The following is a 20070-nucleotide window of genomic DNA, read 5'->3' as shown; positions in this document are numbered from 1 at the left end:
TTACCACACACCTGCCTCCTCATGTCCAGTACGCTACTATTGGAAGCATAAGGAGATCTTCAAGACACCTGCGCACTGATACTCTCTCGCAGCCGTTATTCACCACGACAGATGGAGCTCAGCCAGACACCCAGACCTGATTTGGACATCCCTATAGAATTAAATTAGACTGTGCACCTCTTACGGAGAAAAGTCAATGAAAGAGACACTTCAAACCACCCATCTTCAGATGGAGGTCTAGGCTCGGTGGCCGATCCACTGTGACGAGAAGACGACAAACACTGCAATTTGCTGATTGCAATGACACATACAAATGACAGTTCTTTGGCCGAGATGATATGGGGAAGATTGGTGACTGATCCAGCAGAGCAGGTTTGAGATCTGCAGTGGGCCGTGATATTGGCTGTGCCGTGTAAGTGGCTCCTGATGTATATGTGGACGGAGGGTCTGACTGTGACTTTCCTCAGGGTAGACATAAATGATCAGTTGCAGCGAGGAAAGAGAGTTTGGAAAGAGAAAGCAACACAAAGCAAATGGGCAATGCTTTGTGTTGGATTCGTTCTTAAAATAGAAGTTCACTTCCAGAACAAAAAATTACAGATAATTTACTCACCCCCTTGTCATCCAAGATGTTCATGTCTTTCTTTCTTTAGTCGTAAAGAAATGATGTTTTTTGAGAAAAACATTTCAGGATTTCTCTCCATATAGTGGACTTTTATGGTGTCCCCGAGTTTGAACTTCTAAAATGCAGTTTAAATGGAGCTTCAAAGAGGTCTAAATAATCTCAGCCAAGGAAGAAGGGTCTTATCTAGCAAAACAACCGGTTATTTATTAATATATGTTTTTACAATTTATATACTATTTAACCTCAAATGAGCTCTGTGTCAACTCTTTTTATTCAGTTAGGGTATATCAAAAAACTCCCATCTCATGTTCTCCTCCAACTTCAAAATCATCCTACATCGCGGCAGAAGTACCGACCCAGTGTTTACAAAGTGAGCGTGCAAAGAAGATCAAGCACCTTTACAAAAAAAGGTTAAACTGCAATGTAGGACGATTTTGAAGTTGGAGGAGAAAATGAGATGGGAGTTTTTCGACTTACTAGATAAGACCTTTCTTCTCTGCCCTTTGAAGTTGCATTTAAACTGCATTTTGGAAGTTCAAACTTGGGTAGCAACATAGAAGTCCACTATATGGAGAGAAATCCTGAAATGTTTTCCTCAAAAAACATCATTTCTTTACAACTGAACAAAGGAAGACATGAACATCTTGGATGACAAGGGGGTGAGTACATTATCTGTAAATTATTGTTCTGGAAGTGAACTTCTCCTTTAAAGTATACATTTGAGAGCTCTGTAGTTTCATAAATTGCAATAAAAAAAGAAACAAATATCATATTTTCACAAAATTAATTATCATCGATTGTGTTCGAGAAGCAACTATTCATACACTCTAAAAAAAAAAAAAAAAAAAAAAATGCTAGGTTATTTTTTTGAAACCCAAATGCTGTGATCAGCTTGTTGGGTCATTTTATTGGGTTATTTTAAATATTTTTTTACCCAGGTGCTGAGAAGTTTTTTTCATAACTATGGGCCATTTTTATTGTTTTATTGTCATTTTTATTGTTGGGTAGTCTGTGCCAAACTGGTTAAATTTGGATTATTTTGTCAGTGGTCATGTTGTGTTCTGTCCTGAGAGAAAACCTGGCTGACGGGAACCTTGCTGAATGAAATGAAGATATTACATTGTATTCTTATCAAATTATTACTGTATAAATAGGACATTTTCTACAGTCTCACATTTTTATTTTCTGTATAAATATACTGTACATCCCAGCTAACGTCTGCTTGGAATTCTAGCCTTCTACAAACAACATTCACGGGATCTACACTCAAAGAGAATGATGCTCTGGCGCCACCATGGAGGTTTCACTTCCCGCCAAATGAATGCGCGACCAGGACAGAATTATGACGCAACATTGCTGTTGTAAGAAAGTTTCTGTGTGCTCCACTGACTACAACAGCTGCGTTACTGATATATTGTGCCACTATTGCAGCCGTAGTCATAGTATGCGTTTTACGGATTGACAAGATGGCATGAGGTAAAGCTGTTTTTGATGTAACTTTTCAAACATGATTATAGGATAAGTCATGAATATAAGTAATTTAATATACTGGAACATCTTACTGATAGCAGTCTTATTCCCACAGATTCACATTGTCTGCTCTTACTGCTTCTGTCATGTCCTAAAACCTTAACTGAATGTTTTTGAAGATTTTATGATTGTAAAAGACTGACTTGACATTGAATGGAAAAACACTGTATATGAACTGTTTTTGTCCTATATATATATATAAACAAATTTTAGAGTGCATTTGAATTCTACACTGAATGCTATATTTTAAAATAGTAAATGTAAAAAATAGTAAAATAAAAATAGTAAATAATGTAAAATGGGTGAGACACGGTTTTACCGAGCTCAAAATCTCTAGCCCAAGTTGTGACATAAACAAAATGCTATTGGCTATTTAAAAAAAAAAAGACTGACCGTCTTCCTGTGTCAGTTAAAATGACATCAACACACAGAATAATGCTGCATGTTTTAAACCTTCAATAGCTTGACTAACCCAGCACCACGTCAACCCAGCAAAAGGGTTAATGTATAAAACCCAACAAGCTAGGTTAAAATAACCCAACATGCGTTCTGTCCAACATTTCCCCAGCACTGGGTTGCCAAATAACCCAGAAATGTTTGTTTTTAACCCAGCATTTTTAGAGTGTACAAAAACAAGAATCTCTGAAAACATTAATTTAAACATATTAGTAATTCAATTAAAACAACACAATATATAACTAACCATTTTATGTAACTAAACTGAACACACAGCAGTATTTAACTTGGAGTTCATTTGCAAAAACATCAATTTTTAACAATTTTCAAAAATCATGTTTTTTTTGTGCATTTCAATTAATCTCAATCAAACACTGCAGTTATTTTGATTAAGTAAAAATAACTATAAAATACAGCTAACAACTAACACAATAAAATACAAAAACATGATTTCTAAAAATTAAAAAAACCTGAGTTATCTGTGTTTGCAAATAAACTCTTAACTTAAATATTTAAATTAAACAAAGAACAGGCAACACAGCGACTTCTGGGAACACTGCTAATAAAATTAATCTGTGAGACATTTTTTCTAAGATAGTTCATTGAGATTACAATTTTGCCACACTGACCATCAAAAGCACTATTAAATGTTGTTAAGTTAATAGCTTTGCTAATTCTAGTTATTCTCCAACATTGAGTAATGTTAATGTCGTCTAATAAGATTTTAGTTTTTGCCACAAAACTACAACAAGAGACATCTTTCGCTGTCAGAATCAAACCTCTCTGTTTTCTACATATGGCAAGCTACAAATGAGATATAAAGCCAAGGCTCAATGAAGAGTGACAATTCCATTTGCCTTCCTCTCTAGAGCCACTTATAACGCACACTACTTTTGTAAGAGGAAAAAGGCCATGTGCAGGTACATGCAAAAAAAAAGCGAGAGGACAATTGCAAATGACTAGTCTACTACTGACAATATTTTCCATTTCCACCTTGCTTTTTTCAGCTGACATTCCCATATCTTTTTGAGGTTTGCATGTTTATTGGCTACACACCACAACATTTTTTTTGTTGAACCTCATATGAAAAAGAACCTATTGTAGTACTAAAATCTCACTGTGTAAGACCTCTATTGAAAACCACATTATTCAACAAATGTCGAAATGATGTCAGAGAATATTGATGTAATAGAATATCTATTTAATGATTGATGTTTTTTTTTTATTATTATGAAATAAATAATTATTGTATACATTTTTAAACAACAATATTTTTATCTTAATAATAACTATTGTTTATTTTAAAAAAAAATCTAATAAAATAAAATAGAATTTTATCAACTGTGTGCTTACAGAAAATCAATACAAATACACAAACCACTCAAAAAGTGCTAAGGCATTGTCTTAGTAGTCTGGAAATTTGTGTGTGCCTTAAACTGAGCTACCATTTTTTTACAGTATCTAATATTCCACCATAGCTGAAAAACCCAGCAGGCACGTCCTTCATGGTGACTTTCTCAGTATTCATTAGGCCGTTTCGAGCAAGATTGCTATTCTACACTTAAACCTTGTTTATCAAGTGAATTTAGTTCACACAGTGGCTACAATTCAAAAGTGAAAACAGCCAAGCACCATAAACATAGACCTAATGAGCCAATCACACAAAACACGGTGACCGGCGTGACAGCATTAGATTACGATTAAGACACAAAACTGTTGTGACCGAAATCTGACACATCTTGCTGTGTTTAGTGGTGGATGTATTTTGCGGGTGTTGTTTGTGTCGGTGGCAGGCGCGCTAACAGAGGTGGCGACGGGCCTGTGGTGCTCTGGAAGGTGACTATAAATTACAGGCTGACAGAGTGAGTAATTAGAGCAGGAATTAGACCGTGCCCTCCGGGGACAAAAGTCAACTAAAGAGTGACCTCTCCCAAGCTTCCCAATTTGGAGCCTGCACTGTGTAAATTAATCTATTTGCAGCTGAGAGCAGGAGCAAATTGTTTTTACAGTAACAGATATGTGGAAATTGGACAATGGTAATAAGGCTTCACACACAAGTACAAGCATGCACACACAAACAGAGACATGCTGGGGAAAAAAAAACCCTAAACCCTTTACAGAACAGTGGCAAGGAACTGTGATCATACCAAATCATTATACCAAAGTACGTTGATATATACATAAAATGTATTACTATTGGATGTTGACCATATTCAACTTCTATGGTTTTCGGTACAATTCAAAGAATACTAAGAATTTATCGTAGAACAAATGCAAGAACTGTGGTATTACTTCGATATATTCCATAGTACTATAAGTGAGTACTCATGCTATTTTATAATAACTCCAGGAATACTGCAGTAATACCAAAGTATATGTCCTAAAATACTATAGTAGTACCATGGTACTTTCAGTACAGTGATGATATTGCATGCTAATACTATGGTACTTTGATATATTCCATAGTAGTGTAACGGAGTACTCATAGTATTTATATGGTAACTCCAAGGTACTTGCAAAAACAACACACTAATACCAGTGTATACATCCTAAAGTACAATGGTAGTACCATGGTACTTTCAGTACAGTGATCGTATCGCATAGTACGACTATGGCACTTTGATATATTCCATAGTACTGTAACTGAGTACTCATATTACTTATATGATAACTTCCAAGAATACCACAGTAACACTTGTGTATACATCTTAAAATACTAAAGTATACATCCTAAAATACTACACTGTACTTTCAGTACAGTGATGGTACTGCATGGTATTACTATGGAACTTTGATATATTTCATAGTACTAACACTGAGTACTCAAAGTATTTATATGTTTCTCCAAGGTACTTCCAAGAAAACCACAGTAATACCATTGTATACGTCCTAAAATACTATGGTAGTACTGTGGTACTTTCAGTACAGTGATGGTATCACTTGGTAATTGTCACGTAGGGAGGGAAACGAGAGACGTGCGGATCCATACGCAAACCTTTATTATAAGGACGAGACATAGACATGGTCAAAGGCAGGCAGGGTCGGGCAACAGCAGACAGGAACACAGACAGCAAGAAGAAGAGTAAGACTAAAACAGGCGGGGGTCAGTCCAGCGGCGAACGTTATCCGACAGGGGCTAGGCAGAAGAGTGGTCAGACGAGCGAGGGTTCAAAACGAGACAACGGGAAAACTAGACACGGGGGGGAAACTAGGAGATACGCTTAGTACGAATGCAATGGAAAATACAATACAATACTCGGCGAGGAGTGACAGGAAGACCGGGGTATTTATACAGTCTCTGATTGGATGGGGGGGGGGAAGTGCAATGGCTGATGGGGAGTGTAGTCCGGGGTGTGGTGTGGCAGTCCGTGCGTGACAAAACGCAAGAGCGACGTCTGGTGGTGAGCGGTCCGCAGCTCACCGACCAGATCATGACAGTAATACTATGGTACTTCGATATATTCCGTAGTACTGTAACTTAGTACTTATATGGTAACTCCAAGGTTCTTCCAAAAATACCACAGTAATACCAATGTATACATCCTAAAATACTACGGTAGTACCATGGTACTTCTAGCACAGTGATGGTATCGCATGGTAATACTGTGGTACTTCGATATATTCCATATTACTGTGAGTACTCATAGTATTATATGGTAACTCCAAGGTGCTTCCAAGAATACTGCAGTAATACCATTGTATATGTCTTAAAATGCTATGGTAGTACCATAGTATTTTCAGTACAGTGATAGTATCACATGGTAATACTATGGTACTTTGATATATTCCATAGTTCTGTAACTCATTCTCATAGTATTTTTATGGTAACTCCAAGGTACTTCCAAGAATACCACAGTAATACCAGTGAATATAACCGAAAATACTATGGTAGTACCGTGGTACTTTTAGTACAGTGATGGTATCGCATGGTAATACTATGAAACGTTAATATATTTCATAGTACTGAAACTTAGTGTTTATATAGTACCTCCAAGGTACTTCCATGAATACCACAGTAATACCAGTGTATATGTTCTAAAATACTATTATAGTATTATGGTACTTTCAGTACAGTGATGGTTTCGCATGGTAATACTATGGTACTTTGATATATTACATTGTACTGTAACTGAGTACTCATAGTATTTATATGGTTGCTCAACTCCAAGGCACTTCCAAGAATACCACAGTAATACCAGTTTATATATCCTAAAATACTATGGTAGTACTGTGATGGTATCGCATGGTAATACTATTGTACATCAACATACATCATTCCACAGTACTGAAACAGAGTACCCTATTTATATGGTAACTGCAAGATACTTCCAAGCACCACAGTTCTACCACTGTATAGCATGTACTATAATACTATGGTAGTACCATGGTACTTTCTGGTACAATCTGAACATGTATATTGTGGTATTTTCATGGTTTCTCAACGTGTTCCTTACAAAAAGCACAAATCAAATGGTATACTTCTAATTATTAAATATTACTTGTAAAAAAATTACATAGTACTCCATCATACTTTTTAAGAATACCACGTATGTCCAAAATATCATGGAATTACCATGGTAACTTGTCTAAAACATCATAGTGTTCCACAGTACAATGTCTTTTCTTACATTCACATTTTACTATTTTAGCACAGTAAATAACAGTTTTACTAGGGTACATATCCAGAAAACACTGCATCACCATAGTTCTTATGTAAGTGAATGATCATCCTATACATATACAGCGGTACTTGCATGACACTTCAAATAATACCATGCAATTATCACGGTACATACGTGAATAACAACGCCCATTACTGTGTTAATTTTATATAAGCAAATGATATATGTATATACATAGATTTGCATGTTCAATTATGTGTTATTGACAAGATGCATGAAAAAAATTAAAAAATAAAAAATAAAAAACCAACAACAATAACATTTCATCCTTGAAAAAAAGCACATTAATATCATGGTACTTTTTGTAACTGACACATGCAGAGAGATATTAAAGAAAACAATTTCATCGTCCTTGCATGCACATTTCGACATGTTGACATCCAAAGGCAGTCAGGTTAGGTTGCTCGCTGTGGGTGTGAAAGTAGCGAGTCTCCCACTGGGCTGTTTAATAAAAAAGCAGATATTCTCCCCACACAGTGGTGAGCATTGGCAGCCCTGCAGTTTGCCACACGGCTGCTAACTCATTAGTATGTCAATAATGACACACTCGGGTCTGTGCGTCTCTTCTGTTTCCCCAGGGGGCGTGTGCGAGGGAGAAACTTTCAGCGAGTTGATATTTCACGGTGCATCACTGTGACAGTATGTGCACGAGAGTGTGTTTGCGTACGCATTTCTGTGTGCATTTTTTCATCTCGTAAACAACGTAATGAGACAATAAAATACTCAGCTAATGAGCCTGGGACCGTCTCAAAGGCACAAGCCTGTTTAGCATGCAACACCGTTGGACATAGAGACAGACACGGAAACACAAGAGTCTCCGAAGGAAAATTTGAGCTCGTTCTTCAGTGAAAGCGCAAGTTCAAACTCCAGCTTTCAATTATGAAACGTCATGATGAGCAGCTGTTGTTCTCCTGCTCAATTTTTCAAGAGAAATCAAAGAGCGTCGATGTGCGTAAAACACGTAGGCTGGTTGCCGATAGCCTCGCGCAACCTTTTCAAAGGCTTCAAAGTCTCCGCATAATCTCAATCTCTCAGAACCCTTTTTTATTTCCAATTCTGTTCCATTTTAGCTTTTATTTCTAATGTGAGTTTAAGTCTGAGCCATTTTCACATGGCAGAAAGACTGCTGTTGACCTCAGACACTGGCTGTTTTATCAAAGATGCTCATTTGACACCTCCAGATCTGATGTGCTTCACACGCTTTCGAAAAGAGAGAGAGTGTGTGAAAGGCTAGGATAGAGCAAGGATAAGGAGGAGGCTGGGAATGGATGGGGGTAATCGAAAGTGTGGGGGCGAAAGCCAGGAAAATAACTCACTGGAAGTCATCAGAGGAATAGAGGAGCAAATCTCTCCCGCCACTCGGTTAGGGACTGATGGGGGCCGCGGAGTTCAGCGTCAGTTCATCAAAACGTGCACGCTTTCATATTCACATGTGCGCCAATTCAAACCCGGGTTCCTCTGTCGTGCCCTCTGAAGCTATGCGCAAATCTATGCACACTACATCTATCGCTTCCTATCTTCTCTCAAACATGTACATGCACTCTTTCAGCAGTTTTTTCCTCTCAGTTCTGCATTATTGATGCAAATCCATTACACCGGCATGGCACTGGGACCGAGGTGGACCGGAAAGCGGTTCAGAGGCAGCCTTGTTCCTGGATGAGGACATGCAGCAGCGCTCAACCAATCACAATGCAAAGCAATCGCTTCAGCTTCCACAAGCGACACACGTGCGCAAACATTCAACATATGTGCATCAGAAGCAGCCAAAATTGCGATCAGATTGTTGCTGCAAAAACAGAATTGGTATTCTTTTTGTGTCTCAAGAGCTCTAGGCGAAGTATTCCTGGTGGAGCGGAGTACAAAATTTACTTTGAAGCAAACGCAGTAGGAGGGAGAGAGAAAGGAGTGAACACCTCCCTCCACCCCCCAAAAAAGAACGTCTGACTATGAATATTTTGGTGCTGCTATATTTGGAATGTCAAAAATAAAAAAAGGAGCAAAATGAGAAATGGTGTAGATGAAAGTCGTGTGAAAACCCATGTGTTTTTTAGTTCTCCCTCACTCTTTCAATCTCTCACATGACCAGCTTTTAGTGAAAAGTTGTGGAAGGGTGTATGGTCGTAAAAGGAGACGGTGGTGCCTTGCACTGACGGACGAGCAAAATTTGTTCAGTTAATGTGAAAATAGAGCTGTACAGATGCATTATTCAGAGGCTCATGATTATTTCACAGCGCAAAGCAGCCTTCAGGTACATCACAATAGGCTTTGATTACGGCAAGACGCGAGGCATGAAAAGAACAAGAATGCAAATACAGGCTTAGAGTTAATACAAAACACAATAGTTTTGCAACTTTTCTGACTCTGGTGACTTCCTGCGCTCTTTCCTCATTCTTTATATGCATAATAAGAACATGTAAACGAGTGAATGACATTTCAATCCATTTAAATTCTAATAGAAAGCATTTCACATTGTGGTGGGTTTCATTTATCTCACCATTGTGTTTTTGTGGCCATATACAATAAGTATGGGATTGCTTTGAGACACTGAACACATAATTCTCTCAAATATGACGCACAATGCACATGACATGCAAGATGTAAAAAGCATATACACACAGTGCGAGAAATCAATTTATTATGCATGTCGGCGTTTCCTCCAAGGAGGGAAGGGAGGCAGTGCCTCATCAAAATATTGGATATGAAAAAAATGTGTGGTACAAAAATAAAACAGCGCCAATATTACAACATAAAAAAAAGTGTATTTTCTAAAGAAAGTCTTTTCTAAAGAAATACTGCGTAATAGCGACACCAGCAGGTGAAGTTACAGCGGGATGTCTCTCTCGTCTCCCCTGAGCCCGGTGAGTTTTTAGACAGGGTTGCCAGGTTTTCAAAACAAAACCTGCCCAATTGCTACTTAAAACTAGCCCGAACGTGTTTTGTTAAAAATTGTATTCCAGAGGATAAAATACACTTTTTTTTGTCAGGGTTCCCCTGGTAAATTCACATTTCAGGGGCCAAATATGACGTTATTGGGGCCGATTCAACGCGCGGCAACAGTGTTAAAGTAGCCCAATTCTGTGGGAAAACCACGGACTTGGCCACACTGGTAATTGACAATGAATGGGGGAAAGTTACGTGAGAGGAGGCAATGCCTGCATTACATTATGATTGGATATAACTGGTTCAGCCGTGATTGGTTCATGCAATAAATCCCGCCTTGTGTTCATGCGCGTTCCGCATTGCAAATCAGTCTGAATTAATAATATAATGGGGCTAACAGGAAGACTAATTTTAAAAAGTAATTAAACAACGCACACTTAGATATAACCACTCTGTTAAGTCAAAATAAGACATGAAATGGCCTGAAAACATATAAAGAGTTAATTTGCAAACGATAAACGCCACTTAAAAAAAAAATGAATTGAGTGCAGTGCATTATTCTCCACACATAGCGCGATCTGAACCCTAAACACGCTGTGTTAAAAAATTGGGTATTGTTCACTTTCAAGGCATCGCGAGTTCACATTTTACTGCAGAAGCAAAACAACAGCTTCGGCTGTTTGTGCACCGAAGCTGATAAGTCCCTTTCAGCAAATCAGCGTGCTGTATTCAGGTCAGGTGATAAGGCTGCCAGTCATTTTGAAAAGACATGCTAGCTGAGAGAAGTTTCATCAAAGCTGACTAAAAGTGATCGAGAATGGATAATTTTAACAAACTTGATGAACTTGTGATATCTTCTTCAGGGCGTGAACGGAAAATAAAATCTGAAACTTTTTCACGGAACCTTGCTAAAGCAGCACGTTACAATGGTATAAAGGAAAGAAGGGAAAAGCTGCTCCCTGTATTGTGTGTAATCAGAACCATACAGCCTGTGATCACAACAACAAAGCTTGTAGGTGTGTACATTGTCAGCTGATGAGATTACAAAGATTAAAAGTGTTTTTTTTTTTTGTAACTTGAAATGTGGAGTTATCTGCTTTCGCCAAAAAACGGCTGTTAGAGTTTTGCTATAAAACAAACTTTTAATATATAAAAAAAAACATACTTTCAATAAATGTCTCTATTTGTTTAAGTTTTTATTACTTAATCTAAACAACCCAACTGCTGTTTGATTGATATTACTTGGAATGCACAAAAAAAAAATAAAAAAATAAAAATAAAAATAAACAAAGTAAATAAATAAATAAAATTAATAAAATTGGAGTTATCTTGAAGAAATTTAAAGTAAATCTCATCGTCTGTGACCAGTATTCACTGAGCTTTGACTGATGATCCAATTTTTAAAAACAGTTAAAAGTTAACTATTAAAAAGAATAGCTGGACACAAGTTCACAAATAACATATTGTTACTGCCTCGAGTTATTATTTTGGAATAAATGTAATCTAATTTGATGAGATTCATACTTGGCCTTGATAAATATAATATCATTCACATTGTAAAACAGATGTTTATTTATTTATTTTTTTTCTGATAGTGTAAGTAATGTTTATTTAACCGAGAAAATGTGACTGGGACATGAATTTACATTTAATAAAAAAAAACAAAAACAAAACAAAACAAAAAAAACACTTAACACATAAATATGTAATTTACATATTACTTATATACTATATAAACAGTTTGAAGCAAAGATTAATGTTTACTACAAATGCCTCATTTTGAATCCCACCTGAATGGCAGTGAATGGCATCACTGGGAGTAATTCAAGCTTTCAAAAAAAGTATCTGATTATATATTACTGGGCTTTCAATCAATAAACGCTGGAGGACAGACGTCTTTTTACAATGATTGGAAGAACTGTCAAATGGGTGTGACTTTGCAAACAAATGGCTAGTAACTGAAACACTGATGGAAAGCAGAATGCTTGCTGGAACAGACAATTTGCGATCTGTCATAACATATTGTAGCTTTCATAAGCCTATGTTTTACTTTTTGCCTACAGCCTTTGGAAGCAACATTATAATAAAAAAATAGTAATTATCCATTGACTTTCCATGCACCAGCTGCCACGAAAATGAATTCATTTTTGTAACCTGCTCTTTATTTTTTAATACATACATTTATGGAAAAGAGAAGAAACATTTAAAAATAAGTTTAAATAATGACATCGCAAAAAAACACTTGTGTGTATTAGCTGTAAATCTGTGTTAAGTACCTGGAAAATCAAACAACACATGTTCCTCCCCTCCTTTATATTAGCTTTAAGCACCAGTGGGACTCATCTATTTGTCTATAGTTTAAGTTTTACAGCATTCGATAAGCTGCACGTTCTCCTCTGTGAGATCTCATTATAAGTCTTCATGTATTCATTAAAGCAAGTAAGCGGTCATGCATGGAACGCAATCCATCTAACACAAAACAATACAGCGTCTTAAGCGCATCGCCGAAGGAAGCCACAGATGTGGTGCGTGTAATTGTGAGTAGATAAGCGTACAATGAATGTCATATTGACAGGACGGAGTGTAATTTTCTGCCGCAGCGGTGCGGGTCGATGATCTGAGCGAGACGGGGATAAATGACACGCCTGCACAGGCTTTTCCACGGCCGTACCGATTGGTCGAGGTGGGCCACGCACGGACCCTCGGTACATGCACGCACACCTCCGATCAATGAGCAGAAGTGTCGATGCAAACAAATCTTTGAATATCGATTTAGGCCGGTGTTTGAAGAGCTATTAATGGATGATTCACCTTGCGTCTTAACCGATGTTTTCATAGATCTGAGCTCATAGATGGGTTCCATATGTCTCTGTTTAATGGCCATTGAGGAAAAAAAATGATGGCTCATTTTTATAGCTTTAATTCAATGCAACCGTTCAAGGTGCATTGCTCATTTTAATAGAAAAAGCCATGCCCTGCTGAAAACACCAGATGAACTATGTGTACTGCCACTGAGGGAAGGCTAGGGACTAGATCAAAGCCTTTATTGCTACATGACAGACTCTGTATTTGTAGGTATCCAAAGTTTATTCAAAAATGTATTTGTATTATTTACTATCTTATTCTTTCCAACCTGCAGTTGTTTTACCTTGGAACAGATACAGTAAATTAGTGATGCAACAACAGTTCACAAGGGGCTGTGAAGCTCCAAAAAAATACAAGAAAACAAACTTAAAAGAGGTAATACGATTCTGTTTGCGCTATATGTTGCAATTTTGATGAACCCATACAAGAGGTGTGAGAAACAAATTAAAATGTAAGCAGTTACTCACTGATAATCCAATGTTGGCCCATAATGACCTTTGGTTTGTTGCCTGCCATATCACAAGAGGGGGGAAAATATACAGAAAAATAAAACGCATTTGGGAAAAAATGCATTTAAAGGATATCTTCATTTTTAATAGATCTTTGGTTTGGCCTGCCATATTACAACTGGGGAAAAAAAGAAAAAAGAAAAAATGCATTTGGTGAAAAAAAAAAAATGTGTGCATTTGAATCATATCTTTATTTTTAATTGATCTTTTAAGATTTATTTTATTGGTTTTATTTTTTCAAGCAATTGCAGAAAATATACTTTAAGTGAATTTGATTTAAAAAATGCTGATTTTAATAAACTATGATTTCATGGATATAAATTACTCTGAAAAAAATATTAAAAAATAAATGCATTTGGGGAAATAAAATGCATGTATTTAAAGCATATCTTCATTTTTAATTGATCTTTGGTTTGGCCCTGCCATATCTCAAGAGGGGGAAAAATAAAATGCATTTGGGGGGGAGTATGCATTTGAAGCATATATTTATTTTTAATTATCTTTTTGTTTTAAGATTTATTTTATTAGTTTTATTTTTGCAAGCAATTGTAGAAAATATACTGTAAGTTAATTTGGTTTTTAAAATGCTCCATTTAATAAACTATAAAATAATTGGATATAAATTACTCAAAAAAATGGGGAACAAAATGCATGCATTTGAAGCATTTTTAATTGATCTTATTGTTTTAAGATTTATTTTATTAGTTTTACTTTTGCAAATAATTACAGAAAATATACTGTGAATCTGAGTGAATTTTAAGTGAATTTAACTTGATCTTAACATCATAACATTATTTTAGCCTATGGCCTTCAATCAAGTTTGATTTTTGGTCCTTTGTAGTAAAAAGTACAATGAAAAACAACATTAAACCACTGACTTTTTAACTGTGGGAACACAAGCACACACTAAAACATTTTTTTAATATCTCCTTTGGTATTTAATAGAAAAAAGAAAGTAATACACATTTGATGAGGAGAGATAAATGACAGAATTATCTGGGTGAACTATTCCTTTAAATGTTGGTCTGTTTCTCACACAAACCTAATGACTTGAAATACAGGACACAAATCATATGAATTATTTCTATGTAATTGTACGATGCTTTTAAGCCTTCCAGATCTCACTATGGATGAAAAAGCTTCATTTTTTAAATAAAAATCATCTAGTATCAGCACACAGGTTTGAAACAACATGACAACATATAATTTTTAGTTTAACTATTCCTTTAAACAACAATAATCCAACATCCATTAGACTGAAAACCTCTAATCCACATGATTACATAGAGAGAGAGAGACAAACAGAAACAAAGTTAGAAAGTGAGCAATAAAAAAAGACAAATAGTACAGAATAACCCCCCCATCAAGTATTTCCCTCCTCTCACTTGGCATCACTCCCTCCCTCTCCATCATTCTTCCCTCTCAACGAAAAGAGGGGAGAAAAAAGCTAAAGAGGCAGGTGTGAGGAAGATTGCAAAATCAATAGGGCTAAATGGAGTTGCAGCGGAAGCCATTGAGTGTCCTCTCAGAGTGCTGATGAGACTGCAAAGAGCAGCATTTGGATGAGATGCCCAACAGCCAACACCCTGTCTTTTTTTCCCTCTCCCTCTCTCTCTAACCTAAAGTGTGTCTGCCGCGCTATCACCGCAAAGCTATTTTACTAGATCAATGTCGGGTCCTTAATAGAACACGACGCTCACACTGCCGCAGGCCGCTAGGCTGGGGTGGAGACCGAAGCGTCAGTCAAATCTTCTACAGGTGCCTTAGATCAGCGCACCGCCATGGTGACAGAAATACCACAGCACCTGCGGCCCCTCCCTTACTTCCTGACAGACTCGCCAACAGGGCCTGACTGACACAAACACATTCACATCCTTCTCAGCTGACAAGCACCCTAAGTAATGCGACTTTCTCACATTACGGTATTAGCAATCTGTGCGTCTGTGGGTCTTGCTCTAGACGAAGAAACCCCTGGTATACAACAGTAAAACTTTCCATATGAACAGAATTTCAGCCTATAACAGCCACTCATGTAGTATTCACTTGCCATGTGATATACAGTATGTGACCCTGGACCACAAAACCAGTCGAAAGTTGCACAGGTATATTTGTACCAATAGCCAACAACATATTGTATGGGTCAAATTCATTGTTTTTTTATGCCAAAAATCTTTAGGATATTAAGTAAAGAGCATGTTCCAGGAAGATTTTGTGTACATTTCCTACTGTAAATATATCAAAACTTAATTTTTGATTAGCGATATGCATTATTAAGAACTTTATTTGCATACCTAAACAGAACGAAACAGAAAAGGCAACAAGTTTTTTTTTTTTTTTTTAGGGGTGGATTAATATGAAATTGTACTTATTATTGTAGAGATTTTATTTAGATTTTATTTAGAAAGTTTTCTTAAGGATGTTAAATGTCAACAGAAAAAAATTCTAGAATTTTTATTCCAAGGGCACCTAAAATCTTTTATATTTTAAGTTTTAGAAGAAATTATATATATAAGTATTATATTTAAATTGTATGTATGCATGTATGTATATATATATATATATATATATATTTTTTTTTTTTTTTTCAACTTTACATTTTTACATTTTATGAAAAATATATCATAGAAATGTTTCTTGAGCACAAAATCAGTATATTAGAGTGATCTCAGAAGGATCACGTGACACTGAAGACTGGAGAAATGACTGGGGACAATTGCCTTTAAAGGCAACTTTCTCAGTATTTTGATTTTTTTTCTGTACCCTCAGATTCCAGATTTTCAAATTGTTGCATTTCAGCCAAATATTGTCCTATAAAACCATACTAATAAACCATACATCAACGGAAAGCTTATTTATTCAGCTTTTTAGATGATGTTTAAATCTCAGTATCAAAAAATTGACCCATATGACTGGTTTTGTGGTCCAGGGTCACATATATCATACATAAAAAACTAAATCTAGTCAAAACAGCAAGCAGCAACTTCCTGTTTCTGCTTGTAATGAGTGCTGGCAACTTTGAGGATGGGATAATCACTGAATTTGCTCAATTTTGTGACGTTTGTGGCATTGAATCTTGGAAAATATGGATTGCAAAATTTGGTTTGTGACATCAGAAGCTCTCGGTGGCAAGCAAACTAAATATCAATGAGAAAAACTAAACATGTCAATTTGATTTCTGAGTAGTATTTTAATTAAATAATTAGTACTTTTGGACAGCTGGAAATACTATTTTTGGAGTATTGAATGTCATGTTTAAGGCTACTTATCATGACTAGAACATGTTAAGATTAGTTAAAAAGAATTAAACAACTTGCTAAACTTTAAAGCGGGGACAAGGGATACAAAGTTGGGATTAAAAAAAATGTAATAAGTCTCTTATGCTCACCAAGGCTGCTTTCATATTTGATCAAAAGATGGTAAAATAGTGATATTATGAAATATTATTACATTTTACAATAACTGTTTTCTATTTTAATATATTTGAAAATGTAGCTAATTCCTTTGATGGCAAAGCTGAATGTTTAGCATCCATTTCTCCAGTCTTCAGTGTCACATGATCCTTCTGAAATCACTCTAATATACTGATTTTGTGCTCAAAAAACATTTCTATGATATATTTTTCAGAAAATATAAAGTATAAAGTTCAAAACAAAAATCTATAAAAGATTTCAGGTGCACTTGGAATAAAAATTCTAGAAGTTTTCCTGTTGGCATTTCACATCCTCAAGAAAACTTTCTAAATAAAATCTCTATCGATGACATTAAAAGCACTCCAGTACAATAATAAGTACAAATTTTTATATTAATCCACCCCTAAATGTCACAAAAAAACAAAGCGGTCACTTTTTCTGTTTCGTCCTGTCTAAGCGGGCTGCTCTTGGTCCGAACAAGTTGAAAATTGGACAAGACATTATGCAGAAGAGTCAAAAGTTTGTTTGTTGAAATGAAAGATGAAAGCCAAACTAACTACGGTGACATTTACAACAGGATAATCTGTTGTTTAGGTATCAGTGGCAAGCAGTCAGAGGGAGGGCGGAGAGAAAAGAAAGAAAAACAGATGCGTCTCATGTTGGGAACAGAGCTGTGCTGTGCTCTGAGATCAAGGCAAGCATATTCTGTTTACTGCCTCCAAGCTGGAGAGACACCATTATCAAACCATGCTGGAGAAGAGGTACATGGCAGGGAAAACAGGAAGAGAGAAAATGCACTGAAGTGTAAACAAGCACATTCACACCTTCTCTCGCACTCTCTCCTTTTTCCGCATGCTTTCATTTGCAAGCAGATATCAGATGGGAAGAAATACTCTTCCCTACAAAAATCAACAAAGTGGCCATGAAAGATAAAATGTACAAAAAAGACATACAGAGAATATCACAGTAAATCGGTAAAACGCAAACCAACAGCTGTATGGAGTCTTTCTGCTCTGCAGTGTTTCATGTGGTGGATGTTGACAGGATTGTAAGTAAAAGTGCGGCTCCTTCTATAGCTGACATTGTTTTATGGCAGCCTGTCTGCTGACCCCATATTGTTTACTTGTGTTCCTCATCACCTGGCTGAGCTCTGCCTGACCACGGGAAAAGAGATGAAGCTTTGAAAGGAGCTCATTTTCCCTCTGACCTGTAACAAACTAAGTATAGCCGTCAAGAACACTGAGGCAGAACCAGTCGTCAGACTGAGCTTTTGTTTATTGTCATAATAATTGCAGTCAACATGGACTCTACGCCTGCCTAGAATAATTATATGCTAGTTAAAAACACACACACACACACACACACACACACACACAAATTATGACTTGTATAAACTCAAAATATATAAAAACTAGGAATGCACATTGGTTTGTATTGTTATTCTTGTATCATTATTCTGGCCAAGAACCAACAATTATTTTCAATATTAAAACCAGCTGTAATGCATAATATGCTTGTGAAAACAGTGATAGTTTTTTTAGGTTTCTCTGATAAAGAGAAAGTTGAAAAAAAAAAATTGTAAACATCTTTACTGTCACTTTTAATTAATTTATTCTGAAGAAAAATAAAATAAAACAAAACAAAATAAAATAAAATAAAATAAAATAAAATAAAATAAAAAAATAAATCACACAGATATCAGACAAATATTGGAAGCAAATAATATCAATATTTTTAAACACTTATTGATCTTATCTAGTAAAAAAATACCATATTTTTATGCACAGATTTGTAGCACAATCACATTTTTTGTGCCTTTTACGGGCATCTGAAATAATAAACAGTGGAAAATGTATGCAGACCTCAGCATTTCTATGGAACCCAAATGTATAAGTACATTATATATGTGACCCTGGATCACAAAACCAGTCATAAGGGTCAGTTTTTAAAAACTGAGATTTATACATCACATAAAAGCTGAATAAATAAGCTTTCCACTAATGTATGGTTTGTTAGGATAGGATGATATTTGGTCGAGATACAACTATTTGAAAACCTGGAATCTGAGGGTGCAGAAAAATCCAAATATTAAGAAAATTGCCTTTAAAGTTGTCCAAATGAAGTTCTTAACAATGTATGTTACTAATCAAAAATTAAGTTTTCATATATTTACAGTAGGAATTTTACAAAATATCTTCATGGAACATGATCTTCACTTAATTTTCTAATGATTTTTGCCATAAAAGAAAAATCAATAATTTTGACCCATATAATGTATTTTTGGCTATTGCTATAAATATACCCCAGCGACTTAAGACTGGTTTTGTGGTCCAAGGTCACATATAAGTACTGACAATTTCACCAACACAACATACACTTCTGCTCAGAGATACCTAGCTTGCTTACTAATAAGTGTCTCAAACAAAAAAGTCTAATGCCACCAAGCTTGCAAACTTTAGCAAGCCCAGAGATTAGTTCTTACACACTGAATAATCAAGAGACCCGTCAATCATATTTAAACTAGTGAATTTTGTCAGCGCTTGTAATTTTACTATGCAATATGCATTAGCCAGTTAGTGATCAGACTGTGAGGATGTGGCATGTCTTTATGGACTCACTATCAAAAGCCTGTCAGAACAAGTAGTAAGATGCTTTTATCCAAAATGACTTACAACTTACTTGTTAAGGGTTGCTCACACTGACAGAGATTAAATAAGTTTGACAAGTAGCTGTTCTGTTGGTTGCTAGTAGCAAGTAACAGCTAAACTGTATCATGAGGCAAATCACATTGCAGAATATTTGAATAATGTTGAACTTCAGTATCGCTAATTTAATCAGCAACTGAAAGTCAATGACTTTTGTCACTGCAAAACGCTGTCAGTGTGAAAGCCCCTTCACAGGGACAAGGTGTGACCTGAGGTTAAGTGCCACGCTCAAGGGCACAACAGCCAAAGCTCATATCTCATTCTATGATGGACTCAAATGTATGAGCTTTCAGCTACCAGCCCAAATCTTTCACCGCTACGCTAGACAACTGCCACAGCGAGAAAAGCTAACGCAGCCAAATGTCTCGCATCTTAGTTCGGCTAATCAAAACATCTGAGAAAAACTGC

At 36.1% G+C, this 20070-nt stretch overlaps 1 protein-coding gene across 1 annotated transcript in view; it reads right to left on the bottom strand.

The window, feature by feature from the left end:
* clstn2a (calsyntenin 2a) overlaps positions 1-20070 on the bottom strand; it is a 254565-nt gene that overhangs the window by 32213 nt on the left and 202282 nt on the right. The gene's annotated exons all lie outside the window — the stretch shown is intronic.

This window comes from Labeo rohita, chromosome 2, assembly GCF_022985175.1.
Source record: "Labeo rohita strain BAU-BD-2019 chromosome 2, IGBB_LRoh.1.0, whole genome shotgun sequence".
In the NCBI taxonomy this organism is placed as follows: domain Eukaryota; kingdom Metazoa; phylum Chordata; class Actinopteri; order Cypriniformes; family Cyprinidae; genus Labeo; species Labeo rohita.
Note: the sequence above shows the minus strand (reverse complement) of the source record. Positions and strands in the feature narration are given on the sequence as shown.